This window comes from Dipodomys spectabilis, unplaced genomic scaffold (assembly GCF_019054845.1).
Source record: "Dipodomys spectabilis isolate Male_0828 unplaced genomic scaffold, ASM1905484v1 ptg000175l, whole genome shotgun sequence".
Lineage (NCBI taxonomy): Eukaryota > Metazoa > Chordata > Mammalia > Rodentia > Heteromyidae > Dipodomys > Dipodomys spectabilis.
In genome coordinates, this window is record NW_024870852.1 from 13,183,292 (window position 1) to 13,199,865 (window position 16,574).

A 16,574-nucleotide genomic window follows, 5' to 3' on the forward strand; every position below is an offset into this window, starting at 1 on the left:
TCTTTAGAGTTGAGTGTATATTTTTATGTTCATTCTGGATGTTGGATAGCCACATGTGGCTGGTGGCCACCATGTTGATTAGCACAGCCCGAGAGCAGAGAGGACGTTCCAAGGCTTGAAGCTCAGGGTTTGACAAACCATAGACCTGGCAGACACATCCTGGCCCTGGCATTTATTAGTGAGTGAACTTTGACAAGTCCATAAACCTTCTGAGCCTCAGTTACTTCAGCTGTAAAAGGGATTAGTAACTTCAGAGCCAGAGAATTGTTTTAAGGATTGTTTAAGGATTAAACAAATGAATGCATGTCTAGTGTCAGGCCAGAGGAAGAAATCAGAAAATGGCAGTGAGATTAATCTTTTTGTGGTTAGCTTCGTGGAGTTGTTTGTTTGTTTGTTTGAAGATAGAGGTCTCACTGTCATCCTGAGTCTGCTGGGATTACAGGTATATGCTACCATGCCTGGTTTGTGAGATTAATCTCTGATGTGCTGCCTGTGTGCTGCCCTCCCCCACTGGGTTGATTATAAAATCAAGGACAGAAACTCCCCAGTTCTTCCTCCTCTAGTGCTCAGGTCTTGGCTGGGTGTGAATGTTACTGCTTGTTGAAGGTAAGACTGAAACTCTGAGCCGAGAGTACCCCCACCACATTCTGACCCGTTAGGACCAAGGGGTCCTTGGTGGCTAGATGTACTGAGATGACTACTTGTGAGTGACCTCAGCAAGTCTCTATCAAGGCCCTGTTCTCCTCCTTTGGAAGGTCAAAGGGGCTGCAGGAGGCGAGGGGGGCCTGCCTGAAGTATTTGGTTGTTTCTGCCTTACCATCAGTGGGGTGGAGATTGGGGCTGAAAATGTGCTTTTTCTCACAGCCGGTGGGTGAATCACTTCTGCCTATTTCCTGCGTTTCCCTACGCTGGACTTTTGTACCTTCAAGTTTCTTCATCAAGTTAAACTATAAGAGAAAATAATTCCTTCTAGCTCCTAGACAAAGCAGAGAGGTGGACGAGGAGTCCTGGCCTTTCTCTTCTGCCAGCATTTACTGGCCTTCCATCACAACAACCCAGTCACTGGTATGGGGTAGAGAGAGCTTCTCCCAATTTATAGGTGTGTGGGAAAATGGAAGCCCAGAGAGGTCAAATAACCTGTCTAACACAGGACAAGGATGAGCCAGGGCTGCTGGCTAGGTTGCTGGCATTTCTCCATGGAGGTGTTTATTTGTTTATTTATACATGCATGCATGCCAGTCCTGGGGCTTGAACCCAGAGCCTGGGTGCTGTCCCTGAGCTTCTTTGGTTCAAGGCTAGCACTCTACCACTTGAGATACAGCACCAATTCAAGTTCTTTCTGTCTATGTGGTTGGTGCTAAAGAATTGAACTCAGAGCTTCATGCATGCATGCTAGGCAGGCACTCTACCACTAAGCCACATTCTCAGTCCCTCCATAGGGGCTTTTATAAGACTCAGTCTAGCTGAGTATTGTTCCTATGACTCCTTCCTTCCTTCCTTCTTTTTTCTCTCTTTCCTTCTTTCTCTTTCTTTCCTTCTTTCTTTTTTCTTGTTCTTTTCTTTCTTCTTCTTCTTTTTTTGCCTGTCTTGGGGCTTGAACTCTGGGCCTAGGTGTTATCCCTGAGCTTTTGTGCACAAGGTTAGCCTCTGTACCACTTGAGCCACAGTTCTCAAGAACTTTCCTGCTCGTTCTGTCTTGGAACTGTGATCCTCAGTTCTTAGCTTCCTGAGTAGCTAGGACTGGTTACTGGGATGAATCATGGGTGCCCAGCCTCAGTTTTGTTACTTGAGGAATGAAAGTAGTCAAGAAAACTGGGTAGTGGCTTCAAATGATGCCTGTGGAGGCCCCACCCCCCAATCCTATCCCAACATGTGATTTCTCTGAAAAGGGGTATTGTTGGGGAAAGTGGAAAGTGTCTGCGCCACAGAGCCTGCATGACTGTGCAAGTGTGACCTTGGCCAAGTCACTCACTGTTCTGAGCCTTGGCTGCCTACTTATAAATGGGGAACATTCTAGAAGAGTGATCTGAACTCATAAGATGCTGTGAAAATGGAGTACTTTGCAAACTGGAAAGAGCCAATAATAGAAAATAATAACCAGGAAATAATGGTATGAATAACAAACGTAGAAATAATAATCATGCTAGAAGTAGCTTAAGTTTTAATGTGTCCCGTTAGCCGGATGTGAATTGGATCCTTTGGGTTTAAATCCAGAGTGAAGTCTGGGAACATCCTGCTTTGGGTCCTGGAGTGTAGCCTGGATTTTCCTGGGAAAGTAAGAGGCTCCATGTGGCTGGGGAGGGTGAGAACGGGCTGTGCCCCACGGGAGGAGTGTGTGTGTGTGTGTGTGTGAGTGTGTGTGCACGCACGCACGCGCATGTGTGGGAAGGCGCTTGTCTGGGGAAGGGACAGGGGATGCCCCAGGAGGGGTTGAGCTTGGAGGAGCAGGGAGGGCCTTGATGCAGCAGGGGAAGCTGGTGGTGTGGGAAGGCCAGCCAGCAGAGGAGGCTGAGCGTCAACTTGGAAGCCTATGTGCATATGGAACGGTCAGTGGATCTAGCGTAGTTCCTAAGTATGACTGATGGTTTCACTCATTCCCTGGAATAAACGCGTATGAACTGAAATCAAACTGCAGCTACCCCAGTGGCAGCCCCTTCTCCAAGGCCACACTCCAGGGCCTACGTGGGCTCTCTGGGGGAATTGAATTCATGGAGGCCTGGAGGGGGCTCTGTCTGGAGAAGGGTGTGGGAGGCTCACTTCATTCTGCTCTCGCCCATCCCTGAGCCTAAATGGCAAAGAGGGACAGCGAAGGCTTCTGATGCAGGAGTTTGTGTTTAACTGAGAGAAGGGAAGGCCTAGTGTAGGGTGAGACAAAGGAAGTTAGTCACCCTCTTGGGCTGTGTAAGGGGTGCTGGGAGAGGGCCCAGCCTGTTCTCTAGGTTTGGGACTAGGACTTAGGCTGGAAAGACACCATGATGGCAGCCTGGGTGTAGAGGCACCAAGTGGCCTGTCCCAGGAGTGTGGGACAACAGAGTGGAAATGGCAATCGGCTGGTGAGTCGCACATGGAAGCAATTGTAGCATGGGGACACAGAGGGGTCAGCTTCCATCTGGGTGGCTTTCCTGTGCTGTGTCCCACAATGGCCAACAGCCACTGCCAAACATAGGTATACAGCACATCTGGCAAGATGGAGGAAGAGCTGTGTGTGCCTGGCTTGGCCACAGGGGTCAGGTGGACCTCTAGTGCGGACTTATGGGCAGCATTGTTTGATAACCAAATGTGGGTTGTGCGCCATCTTCCCAAATGGGCACCACACACAGAAGCCTAAGCATGGCAGCAAGTGGCCAGGGGTACTTGGGGACCTCGGGCTGGTCTGAAATCCAGGCTCCCTGCTCCTCACAGGCTTCTGGGGTCAGAGTCCTGGCCTGCAGATTGGATGAGAGGGCTTGCCCGATGGAGAGTGACTTTCCAAGTTGTCACAGTGTGGCTGGAACAGAGGAGCAGGGCTTAGCTTGGTTTTGCATCATGAGTCCTGCCATGTGTTGACGCTGTGTACACACGTGTACACAGGCCAAGGCCCTCCTCCGTCCCTGCGGGCTGTTCACTTGTGGTCATTGTCACAAGTAGATGAGGTACACATACACACACACACACACAGGCACCTAGAGGGTTCCCAGGAGGCTGTGCCATGGCCCTTCCCAGAGTCCCAGGCGGGTTACAGCAGTGGAATGAGGGTATCGGGCTGAGGTGGGATGGGAGGCCCACTGAGGCTGAGTCACCCTGTGAGTCAAGGATCCTCCCCCTCCCTCCCTCTCTGTCTTTCCCCAGCCCCCAGAGGGGTCTGGCTGGGCAGGGAGGCGGGCTGGCTAGTGCCTGGGTGGGGACATCTACCCTGTCCCCGCGGTGGTCTGGTCTGGTGTATGTGTGTGTGTAGGGGGGGGAGCTGGAGGAGGTGGCTGCGCTCTGAGCGGCTGAAGGGGAGAGGAAGGCTGAGGAGGAGGAGAAGGGGGAGGAGGCAGAGGAGGCGGAGGCAGAGGCAGGGCAACCACCAGCAAGGAGGAGGAGGAAGAGGAGGAAGAGGAGGAGGGAGGGGGAGGGAGAGAAGGGGGAGGGGAGGGAGGGGAGGGGGCAGAGCGGCCGCCCCGAGGCTGGGCGCGGAGGCCGCGGCGGGGGCGGGCGCACGTCGGGCGCCAGGCCCGGGGCTGTGGGCACGGTGCCCAGCCCCCGGCGCACGCCGATCGCTGCCGCCGCCGCCGCCGCAGTCAGCATCCACGGCGGGCGGGGTATCGCGCGCGGCTGCTCCGCAGAGCTGCCCCGCCCCGCGGCCTGTGGGGCCCGAGGAGCAGAGGGGCCGCCCCTCGTCCAGCCGGCCCGAGATGGGGACCCCCAGGCCCAGGTAGGCATGTGGGGACGTGGGGATCAGGTGGCACGGGGCGGGCGGGCGGGCCGGGGGTGGGGGCACGGTGGGGGGCCGCTACATCTAGGCCCAGCCTCCAGCCCTGAGAGAGGAATGGGGAGCGAGCCCGGGAACTGAGTTGCGGGCTGTGGGCTCCCTGGCCAGTCCGTCGGCCGGACATGGGGGACTCCTTGCTGGTCCCCCTACCCGCCCCGCTCCCCAAGATGGATGGGCTGGTGCCTTCTGTGGTGCTGGGTTCCAGCGGGTTGGCCCCGCTGCTCCTTCCGTGAGGCCCAGGGCTGTGTGGATCTGGGGTGCTGCAGGACCACATCTTGGCTGGAAAGCTGGAGGTTGCAGAGCGCGCCCTCCTCCCCCTCTCCTCTCCCCCTCCCCCTCCGGTCACAGACCCTTCCCCACTTTCCACTGGCTTCCTATCCCACCTCCTCTCCAGAGCACTCCCAGAGCTGGGGTGCTGGATCTCAGTCCTAGATCCTCTGTGTCTCTGGTCTGCTGTCATCCTGGCCAGGGGTTGTCCCCACTGACTTAGGGTTGATGACTTGTGTCACAGTCGTTTATGGCACCCGCATACTTGGGGAGGTCCAGAGTCTCCAAGACTTGGAGAAGGTTGGGGGGAGGGAAGGCCAAGAGACTGCATCTGCCAGGGTGCAGTAGTATGGGCCCTCGGGACGGTGAGAAGCAAGATAAGGACTAAAAAGGACCTTGGGTGTGCTGGCCTCTCTTGGTTCCCAGCCGTGGTTCTTGCTTTGCCCCGGAGATCTGAGACTCACTACTACCACGTGTTCCCTCCACTCCGGCTCTGCGTGTCATCTCCTCTGCACCCCGAGGTAGGAGCGTAGGAAGAATGCATTTAGGACCTTTCTGCGGCTGCCCTAGGTCCAGCTTGCTCCATCTGCATCCTTCCCCCAGGATCTGCAGTACTTGGGCAGGTGGGAAGCTGGAGCCTGAGACAGTGCCCTGAGAAGCTCCTGTCCCAGGCAAGGGGATGGAGAATAGAGGCGCTGTGTGCCTGCTGCCCACCCGTGCCTCCAGATGGAGCCTGCAGCAGAGGCAGCCTGTGCCAGCCTCCTCTCGCAGCTCCTGTGGACCAGTGAGGCCCTGCCAGCCAGTACAGGCTTGGAGCTGGCTTCTGCTGGCCAGCCTGAGGTCCTGCCTGCCTAGAAGCCCATGCACAACATTTGTGTCTTACAGACCATTGTCCTTGGGATCTCAGGGATTCCTCAAGGCAGTTCTGGAGGGGTGGGGGGTGGGGGTGAATGTAAGAAGGTTCTATTCCTGTTAAAATCCTTACTGAACTATGTGGCAGTTGCCTGGGTCCAGCTCTAGTTGCTTCTTAGAGAACCCCATAAGAATGGTGCCGGGTCTCTAGTCCTTCTCCTGGGGTAAATATTAAAAAGTGGATCTCCTCCCAGGAGAGGAAGAATGACTTGTCCAAGGTCATTCAGCTGCAGAGTGGAAGAGTCAGTACTGAGTGTTCCCAGGTCCTTTTTCTTTTGGTATGAGATTCTCCCAGCCCAAAGGCCTGCTGTTCTGCTGCTGTGGCAGATCCAGAGGCAGCCCGCTGACAGGGCAGCCATCAAGCCTGGAGACTAAGGCTCTCCCTCAGCACAGGCTTTACCTTGGCGTCCCCATTGTTTTTCCCATGGAGTGAGCCAGAGAGGCCAGGACTCAGAGAAAGGGAGCTGGTGGCCCGGGTTCCTCTTGGAGTGTAGAGAGCAGAGAGTACTGGCTGCCCAGAGATGTCCTGGGCACCAGAGGGCAGTGGACAGGGTCTGTCTCTAGACCAGATGGGCCAACATGGGATTGTCTCTTAGTTCCAGTTTCTTTGTGGGCCTTTTTCTGATTTCTCTGCCCCATTTATGAAAAAAGGAAGGATAATCTCTCTGGAGTGATACCAATGATTACAGAAAATGATGGCAGTTATTGAGCACTTACTGTTTGCCCTGCACTGCTTTCTTTGCATCCTCTTATAGTATCTATCAGAGAGCTGCTATTATTATCTGTGTGTGTGTGTGTGTGTGTGTTTTAATGGATGAGAAACAGACTCAGGTTTTATGGTATGTGCCTGGGAAGTCCAGAACCCCTCCCTTTTGCCATGACATTATTCCTGGGACAGTGTCTGGGTACCCCCAGGTTGGTGGCAGTAAAGCTGGGTAATTACGTGGTAGATCAGGTTTGGTACGGGTAGAGGGATTTGGGTTTTGCTAGGCAGGGGATGGTTCTGTAACTTGAATACTGCCAAAGTTCTAGGGTCAACCTTAATGCTCTGCTTTCTGGCTTCCTCCTAAGCGCGGAGAAGCTTCAGACTGACTGCTCCCATAGGTTACCAGGGGAGATTGGCTGGCTCTACCACTTGCCTCCTACCAAATTTGGGGGCTCCTATGGCCAGGGCACACCAATGGGAATGCCAGGTCACCAGCCAGGACTGTGTCTCTGTTGGCAGGGCCTGATGCCTGGGTGGATGGATGATGAGGGTGGTAGCAAGCTGGCTCTGCTTTCTTTGTGGGCAGGAGGCTTGTGGATAGGAATAGTAACAGCTAAGTCTATTGAGCACTTACTACGTGCCAGGCACTGTTTTAAGGTCTTACATGTACAACTCCTACAGTCCTCCCCCAATCCTGTAAGGTAGCATGTCCTCTTCTTCCCTCTTTGCAGATTGCAGAAACTGAGGCTTACTGCGGGAAAGACAGTTGCTCAGGGTCACTGTCCCAGAGGCCATGGCAGGCATGGTGCACCTTGTCAGAGGTCAGACTGTTCCGTTCCGTGTTCTCCTGAGTGGTCTCAAGCCTGGATAGGAGAGACACAGATGTGCCAGAACAAAGGGAGAGATGGTGCCATTGGGTCAGCTCAGCATGTTTGGTATTTAGGGAGGCTCAGGAAGATGGGGGCTTTGCTGGACGTGAGCCTTTGGGGGCCAAGTGCTCCACTGGCTCAGGGCAGAGGGCAAAGAAGTAGGCATACCTTTGAAGGAGAGTGGGTGGCATGGTGAAAATGATCTAGACAGTCCAGGAGAGAAGAAGTGGGAGCAGGAGAGGAGAGGAAGCAGGTAACCCAGAAAATCAGTTTGGGTGTAAGTTTCCCACTAAGGTATAGAACTCACTAGAGCCAGGCTCCTGCTGTGCACTAATTATGCAGCCTGGGGCGCATCCACTTAGCTGGTCTGAGCCTCAGTTTCATCATCTGTCAAAGGCGATAAACACACCTACCTCACAGGGACCGCATTGCAATAGTTATTGTTATATTCACAGTGGTGGCACATAGCAGAACCCTGGGAACCATTCCTTCTCTCCCCTTCCATCTCTTAAACGTCAGGCCCAGGTGTTTGGGCTTGACGTAAGCTGGAGGGCTCTGAGGACCTTTTCAGGGTTTCTGTCTGCAGAGGCACATGACAGAGCTATGTTCTGAGAAGGCCTCTTTGGCAATGTCTGTCTGACCCCTACAAGGGGGCAGACTGTGACTGAGTAGGAAGGCTGGTCTTGGACGCTGGGAGGGCTGGGAAAGGTGGAACGTGGTAGCTGCACTGCCGTGTTCCCCGGTGGTGGTGGTGGCAGGTGATGTGCCACATTAGGGGAAAAGCAGCTCTGGGTAAGGAAGTTCCGCAGGGGGGTTGGGAATTTGGTCTTGAGGCTTGGTGAGTTGAGAACAAGGGTTAGTCTCCCATCCGTCATTTAGAAGATTGGGTGGCATTTTCTTTGAGCATCTGGCTTTTTTTTTTTTCTTTTCTTCTTCTTTTTTTTTTTTTTTTTCATTCGAATTATTTCCTTTGGATAAATTCCCATCAGTGCTTCTCTATAATAGCAGCAAATTGGGACTGGATGTCCAACAATAGGAAGATGATTGAGAACGTTTTAGAACATCCACTGGATAAAGTAATCGGCAGTGGAGAACAGCCGCAGAAATCCTCGCAGAGTGTGAAGCTGTGTGTTACTGAGCTTCTTTTCATCCTTTATTTCATATTCATGCCTGCCTGGTGGCCATGGTGGGGAGAGTTACATCTTTTCTGGGCAAGAACAGATTGAGACTAGCCTCTCTTCTCCTTCGGGGCGGGGTTTATGTTTTATTCATTGTTCTATCATGAGTGTATCGCTCTGTGATCAGCAAATGCTTGTCCAGTGAAAGAATGATGGAGTGAACTAAGCAGAGGGGAAGTGACTTGTTCAAGGTCATACAGGTTGCAGGGCCCAATCAGTCACTGACACATTCTTTTTTTAGTTGTTGTCATTCATGGGGTTTGAACTCTGGGCCTGGGCACTGTCCCTCAGCTCTTCAGCTCAAGGCTGGTGCTCTATGCTCTACCACTTGAGTCACAGCACCACTTATGGTTTTCTAGTGGTTAACCGGAGATAAGACTCTCATGGACTTTACTTCCTAGGCTGGGTTTGAACCATGATCCTCAGATCTCAGCCTCCTGAGTAGCTAGAATTACAGGTGTGACCTTTGGTGCCCGGCTACTGACATATTTTTGCTACATTGTTCCTACTCTGTAAAGATGGAGTTGCCTTCCAGTAAGACTATTACCATTTGAAAATAATTAAGAATTCCCTGAATACCTAGCTACTCAGGAGGCTGAGATTTGAGGATCATGGGTTCAAAGCAGCCAGCTCAGACAGGGAAAGTTCCTGAGACTATTTCCAATTAGCCACCAAAAAGCTGGAAGGGGGTGCTGTAGCTCAAGTGGTAGAGTGCTAGCCTTGAGGAACAAACCTCAGGGACAGTACCCAGGCCTTGAGCTTTAGCCCCAGTACATACACACACACACACACACACACACACGAATGCCTTGAATATACGTAAATGACTAAACATCCTCACCCAGCTCCATGGCATGTGGTAGTGGATGGGTTGTTCTCCCTCGTGATCAAGCAGCTGACTGGTAGCTGTGGCTTGCTCAGCATCCCTGGAGAGTATCCTGTGGAAATTGTTAGCCTAGAGAAAGATCAGCATTCAAAGTGTGCCTTTCCTGAATGAATATTGCTTTTATATTACTGTAAAGTAAGAAAATCAAGTAAAAAAATGTTGTAGACCATCTGTTTTATCCAATGGAAAGTTCCTCAGCAAAGACAAGGGGCTCACACAGTCTAGGACTTAGGTCTTACTTCTATATTTACCTGCAGGTTGGCCTTGCAGATCAGTTAATCTCTTAGAGCTCCAGGTTCCCCATCTGTAATACAGACTGTCTATGTACCTGGCTTCTACATGAAGACTACATTAGTTAAGGCAGGTAAAACTCTTGACATAGCAACTAGCATGTAATAAAGCATCCGTGAGTTTTAGCTGTGGTAAAGATGGTTATGTCATAATGTGGAAATATTTTTGATACATAGAAAAGGGAAAACCTACAAAATTATGAGTGTTGAGGTTACAGTGTTGAAACTCATAATTTTATGAGTGTTTATTAAGTTTGACCAGAGACACATTGGTAGAAAATAGGCGCTAATAAAGTTATAGCAAGTATAATAGAAGTTAATGAGACAAGAGGGACCAAAAAAATATTTCTTTAATTATATGCTTCCCCCCCCCTTTTTTACTTTAAATCTAGTATAAAATTCACTTTTTTTTTTCAATTTTAAAAAATTGTGAAGAGAGCTGAGTGCCAGTGGCTCACATCTATAATCCTAGCTACTCAGGAGGAGGCTGGCTGAGATCTAATGATTGTGGTTCAAAGCCAGCCTGGGCAGGAAAGCTTACGAGACTCTTATCGCCAATTAACCAGCAAAAAGCCAGAAGTGGGGCTGTGGCTCAAGCAGTAGAGTGTTTGTCTTAGGCACAAAAGCTCAGGGACAGTGCCCAGGCCCTGAGTTTAAGTCCCAGGACTGGCAACAATAACAATAACAAAAATTGTGAAGAATTCTTATCATTCAGTACATTCTCTCCTTACCTCCCCCACAAAAGTTCAACCCTACCAAAGTTACCAATGAGAGTAATCCTACTCTCCAGAAGTAATAAATAACAGAAAGTCTCACCCTCCAAAGTAGCCAATGACAGTAAGGCCTATTTGCCTGAAGTAGCCATTTGCAGTATGCAACTTCCAGAATACTTTCTTTACCAAAATCAACAGGTAAACCAGAACAGGATCATGAATTACATGTTTTGTTTTGTATTTGGTCAGTATGGGGCTTGAACCCTGGGCCTAGGCACTGTCCCTGAGCTCTTCAGCTCAAGGTAAGCGCTCTACCACTTGAGCCACAGTGCCACTTTGGTTTTCTGGTGGTTAATTGGAGGTAAGAATCTCAGAACTTTCTTTCTCAATTTGGCTTTTAACCTTATTCCTCAGATCTCAGCCTTCTGAGTAGCTAGGATTATATGCATGAGCCACTGATGCCCAGCTACATGGTTTTACAATGTGCATTTTCCCTTTAAGTGCATATTGACATCTTTTTATGTCATTACATATAAATTCTGTCTAAAAATTGTCCATGGTTAGGACATAGCTTAGTGTAGTGTTTCCCCAGCATATGCAAATACTCAGTTCCATCCCTTAGAATTGTAAGAAAAATCACAGTAACTATGTAATACTTTTTTTTTCCCCCAGGCCTGGAGCTTGAACTCGGCCTGGGCACTGTCCCTGAGCTTCTTTTGCTCAAGGCTAGCACTCTACCTCTTGAGCCACAGCTCTACTTCTGGCTTTTTCTGTAATTTGTTGGAGATAAAAGTCTCATGGACTTTCTTGCCGGGGCTGGCTTCAAAACATGATCCTCAGGGCTGGGAAGGTGGCTTAGTGGTAGAGTGCTTGCCTTGCATGCATGAGGCCCTGGGTTCGATTCCTAAGCACCACATAAGCAGAAAAAGCCAGAAGTGGCACTGTGGCTCAAGTGGTAGAGTGCTAGCCTTGATCTGAAGAGCTGAGGGACAGTGCCCAGGCCCAGAGTTCAGGCCCCATGACTGGCAAAAAAAAAAAAAGAAAAGATCCTCAGTGTTTAGCCTCCTAATTAGCTAGGATTACAGGTATTAGCTACTGGCACTTGGACTGTGTAATACTTTTTTTTTTTTTTTTTTGCCAGTCTTGGGGCTTGAACTCAGGTCTTGGGCACTGTCCCTGAGCTTCTTTTTTGCTCAAGGCTAGCACTCTACCACTTGAGCCACAGAACCACTTCTGGCTTTTTCTGTGTATGTGGTACTGAGGAATCGAACCCAGGACTTCATGCATGCTAAGCAAGCACTCTACCACTAAGCCACATTCTCGGCCTCTATGTAATATTTTTATAATAATTTTTTAATTCCATTTTTTGGGCCTGAACTCAGGGTCTGGGCACTGTCCCTAAGCTTTTTGGCTCAAGGCAAACACTTTATCACTTTGAGCCACAGCTCCTTTTGGTAGTTGGAGATAAGAGTCTCATGGGCTTTCTTGCCCCAGCTGGCTTCAACTGTGATCCTCAGATCTCATCCTCCTGAGTAGTTAGGATTACAGGCATGAACCACTGGTACCTGGCTTATAACTAATTTTTAATGGATAAGTCCTAGCTTGTTGGTGTGAGCATTAAAAGTTGTTTCTAATTTTACTGTATTTGAAATGACACTGGCAATGAACTCTAGTGGTGTGTGAACAATTGATGAAAATCATATGAGAGGAAAAAAAAATAGAAAATGATGAGTCTGTGAGAGTTGCCCTGGAAGGTTTGCTGCTGCTTCCTATTACCTCTCTTCCTACTTTCCCCAGTGGAGAGGCCTGCTTGGAAGACACTGTCACTCTCAAAAGGTAGGACTGGCCCAAGTAGACCCCTCTTCCACTTACTCACTGTGAGCTCACCTCAGGAATTTTTACATTTTCTTAGGGTGCTGTTAAGCTGTTGCCAGGGTCATGTTGTTGCTTAGTCGTCAGTGCCCTTGGATGTTTTTTTTCTGTTCCTCCTCCTCCTCCTCCTCCTCCTCCTCCTCCTCCTCCGCCTCCTCCTCCTCCTTCTCCTCCTCCTCCTCCTCCGCCTCCTCCTCCTCCGCCTCCTTTCTTCTTCTCTTGTTTTGTGCCAGTGCTGAGGCTTGCACTCAGGATCTTGTACCTCTAAGCTTCTTCACTCAAAGCTAGCACTCTACTACTTAAGCCAAGCTTCTACTTTTGTTTTTTGCAGGTTAATTGGAGATGAGAGTCTCTGGGATTTGCCTGCCTTCCAACCACAATCCTCAGATCTCAGCCTCTTGAGTAGCTAGGATTACAGGCATGATCCACTGACACCCAGCTCTGAGCAAATTCTGTACTTCCTCTGGACCCTAGTTTGCCCATCTGTGTGGTAGTGAGGCTTTACTGATAGGAGCAATCCTTGTGCCCTGCTGAGTATCTGCCATAATGTCAAGTACTAGGCCAAAGCAAGCTTGCTGTGCATTGCCTTCTTTGATTTTTCCTATAGGCCTTAGCAGTATGGGGAGTATTATTCTCACTTTACCTGCTTATATTGGTTCTCAAGGAGGTTAAGTAACATGCCCAAGGTGACCGAGCCTGTGGAGTCAGGATGCCAGCCCTGGCTCTGCCATTTTTTTTTTTTTTTAATTGTGAAAATACTGTACAGAGGGTTACAATTACATGGTCAAGATAATGAGTACATTTCTTATCAAGCATTGTAGCGTCCTCCTTTGTTTCCCCTTCCCATCCCTTCCCATCCTCCCCCCCCTGCCCCTCCACCCAATCCTCCTCCCCCCCCACCAAAGTTGTAAAGTTCATTTTTCCACATAACGACTTATACATCTCATTGTTGCAATGGATCCACCTGTATCCCTATTTAAACGATTTGTTTTTTCCCTTCCCCTCCACAAATTATACCAACCTCAAATACAGTGAAAGCAGGGGTTATACCATGGGGGAGGGACATACAAAGCAACAAAGAAATAATCTTATAAATGTGTTAGAAACAATCACCTGAAAGAAAAAAAACATTTGAATACATATCTTAGGGTTCATTTCCCTAACAACAAATGATCTGACCTTTTCTGCTTGACTCAGACATATACTAGTTATTGCAAATAAGGGAAACCATGGGACATAAGTTTCTTTGGGCCTGGATTACTTCACTTAATATAATTTTTTCCAAGTCTTTCCATTTCCTAACAAATGGGGCAATATCATTCTTTCTGATGGAGGCATAGAATTTCATTGTGTATATATACCACATTGGCTCTGCCATTTTTGTGACTACTGTTCCATGAGCCCTCTCAAATGGCTGATTAGTGAAGCCCAAGGATCTCACCAATGATAATGATTTAAATTATAAAGCACCCTGCACATGGGAGGGATTTATACTGCTGTTATTATTTCTATATCCAGAACATCAGTAGCTTTGGTTATGTGGTTTATAGCAAGTTGGAGGTTGTGGGCTGTAGCAGGATTGAGGGAAGAGCACTGGGCTGGGAGCCAGCAGACCTGGGTTGGAGTCCTGGCTGTATTCAAGTTGACTAGCTGTGTGACCTTGGCTAGCTAAGCTAGCCTGGGAAATGACCCCTCCTCCTGCTCTGTATGGCCTTTGCACAGCTCAAGTGAGATAAAGGCCGGAAGGCAGTCAGCACGGTGCTGGCTCTCAGAGGATGCCCTGCCAAAGGGAGGTGTGCTTGTCTCCTGCAATTGTCAACGTGGTCCAAGTGGGAGGCAGCTCTTTTTTGATGTTGTTACTTTGCAGATCAAAGTTGTCACGTGGTCTCCGGCCCACAACTGCACATCAGTCTGTGACTCTGTGATAGCATGTGAAACTTTTGGGCAAGAAGCCAGGGCTTGCGGGTGGTAGCTTCGCTCACATTGCTCGGCTTTATTTAATGCGGTACCTATGGGCACTGCAGACCTCTGACAAATTGCCCTCTTCCCTGTGCCACACCCAGAGTTGAGCAGCCCCTGCTGAGGATGGCTATGGGCTCAGCTCTCTTTTAGACCCTTCAGGGCCTGGCTGGGAGGGAGCAACACATCCTACATGCTCCTGTCATTTCATCCGTGTCTGTTCCCAATGGGACAGACATGAGGAAGCGGATGTTCCATGCTGAGGAAACCCCTGAGGGAGGTAAGATCCTCCCCAGCCACCGAGAAAGGAAGAATAAGTCTTTATGGACCTCTCTCTCTCTCTCTCTCTCTCTCTTTCTAAAGTAATACACGCTCATAGAAGAAAAATGGAACCGTGAGGAGAAAGAGGGAAAAGTCCTCTACTCTCTTCTCTGGGGGAATGTGTTCATATGCCAGTCTTTGGATTTCATAATAAAGATGAAAAGAGCTAATATCTCAAACCCACTCATTGTGGGTCTGGCATCCTGAGTACGTTATACGCATGGCCATTCCATTGCTATAGAAAACTTGGGACGATGGCAGAGTTGTCCTCATGACTTTACAGGTGAAGAAACAGTGGCACAGGGGATTAAAGGGACCTGCTGCAGGTCTCTTATTTTCTCTTTGTCATCCTCAGCTACTGAAACCATGCTGCTGTCTCCCAGGCTCTTCTCCTGGACCCCAGTGTACATGTATACTTAGTGCCAGGCGGTTGATTCATCAGACATTGACAGAAGCCACTGGAGCCCTGGGGGAGCTCCAGCATGGGGATATTAATGCAGGTGTGAGCTGGATTATGGGAACCCATGGGATGTCCTGGTAACCTCACACTAGTAATGACAGCACTGAGGGAACTGTGCCATGGTGGGTAGCTGGAGCAGGCCACGAGCTATATCTCCTGACCCCCCCCCCCCCCATCCCCTGCCCTCCAGCCTGTGTCTACTATTGGACAAATCCAACTGGAAACAGCAGGTAGTGAGCTCAAGGGGCATTTCAGGGGATTGGCTTCCCACTCCTTCAAGCATAGCATGGATCTGGGGGTGTAAATAGAGATACAAGTCCTGGAGGCGTTGTTGCCAGGGGGTGGGGAAGGCTTTGCCCCCTCACTCGCCCAAAAGAAAGAAGAGTTGTCTTGGTAACTGTGGTTATTGAAAACATCAAAAGTAGAGTTGGCTTTTTTTTTTTTCCTGCCTGGCATTCTTTTTGTGTCTTGATGTCTCTCCTGCACTGTTCTCTGTCTCTCTGTCTCCCTCCCCTCCCCATGTACCACTACTGCTACTCTTACTTAGGTCAGAATTTTCCAATGTCTTTGGTGCCATCAGTGTGTGAAGATTTTGAAGAGTCCATGATGGTTCATGCCCACAGCTTCATGTGGCTGTAGGTAGCCATGGTTGTAAGCATGTGTGTGAAGCTATGCCTTTTGGATACATGGTATAGACACCACTATTGTTCTCTGCTCTGTACACAGTGGGATGTTAAGTGTGGGATCTCCAAGTCCCTTCATTCGCTATCATAATCGCTATTACCCTGGTGTTACTGTGATGGGGAGGCAGAAAGAGGAAGCAACTGACCAAGGCCCATCAGATAGGACAGATAGGAAGAGGCAGCCCTGACACATGAAGCAGCTCCTGATTCTCAGTTCGGCAGTTCCCAGTGCAGTGCATTTGGTTTTCAGTCCTGAGATACTTCTCTTGGCCAGCGGGTTTCGGGTCCTCCCCTACCCGCCATGGCTCTACAGTAACATGTAGCAGAAAGGACTTCGGTGTAGTAGGGAGCTGGCACAGCCTTTTGACCTTGGTCAAATGAGTTTGCTTCTTTGAGCCTGTGTGTTCTGATCAGCACAATATGGAAGATAAAATCAGGAATCTGGATGGAAAAATCAAGTGCTTGAGGTCTGGTAAGTTACCAAGAGAGGCTGACAGGCCACAGGCCACCAATACAATTGAGGTGAATGAATGCAGCCCAGAAATTGTGGCTCTGGCATTGTCATGTACTAACTGTCATGTACTAACTGTTAGTACATTGTCATGTACTAACATGGGCAGGTCTGGTAACTTCTTTGCCTCAGTTACTTTTTTCTTTTTTCTCTTTTGTGCTGATACGAGAGCTTGAACTCAGCCTGGGCCTGGGCATTTTCTCTTAGCCTTTTTTTGTTGTTGTTGTTGGTTGTAGGAATTGAACTCAGGGTCTGGGCACTGTCTCTGAGCTCTTTTGCTCAAGGCTAACTCTCTACCACTTTGAGCCACAATGCCACTTCTGGTTTTTGAGTGGTTAATTGGAGACAAGAATCTTGCAGGGACTTTTCTGTCTGGGCTGGCTTTAAACCATGATCCTCAGTTCTCAGCCTCCTAAATAGCTAGGATTACAGTGTGAGCCACTGGTGTCCAGCTAGCTTTTTTGCTCAGAGCTAGTACTCTACTATTTGAGCCA

At 49.4% G+C, this 16,574-nt stretch overlaps 1 protein-coding gene across 1 annotated transcript in view; it reads left to right on the forward strand.

Moving 5' to 3' along the window:
* The first annotated feature begins 4,263 nt into the window (after positions 1 to 4,263).
* Epb41l1 (erythrocyte membrane protein band 4.1 like 1) overlaps positions 4,264 to 16,574 on the forward strand; it is a 71,066-nt gene continuing 58,755 nt past the window's right edge. The window contains exon 1 of the mRNA XM_042694345.1: positions 4,264 to 4,396. The gene's annotated coding sequence lies outside the window, so the exon portion shown is untranslated. The remainder of the gene's footprint in view (positions 4,397 to 16,574) is intronic.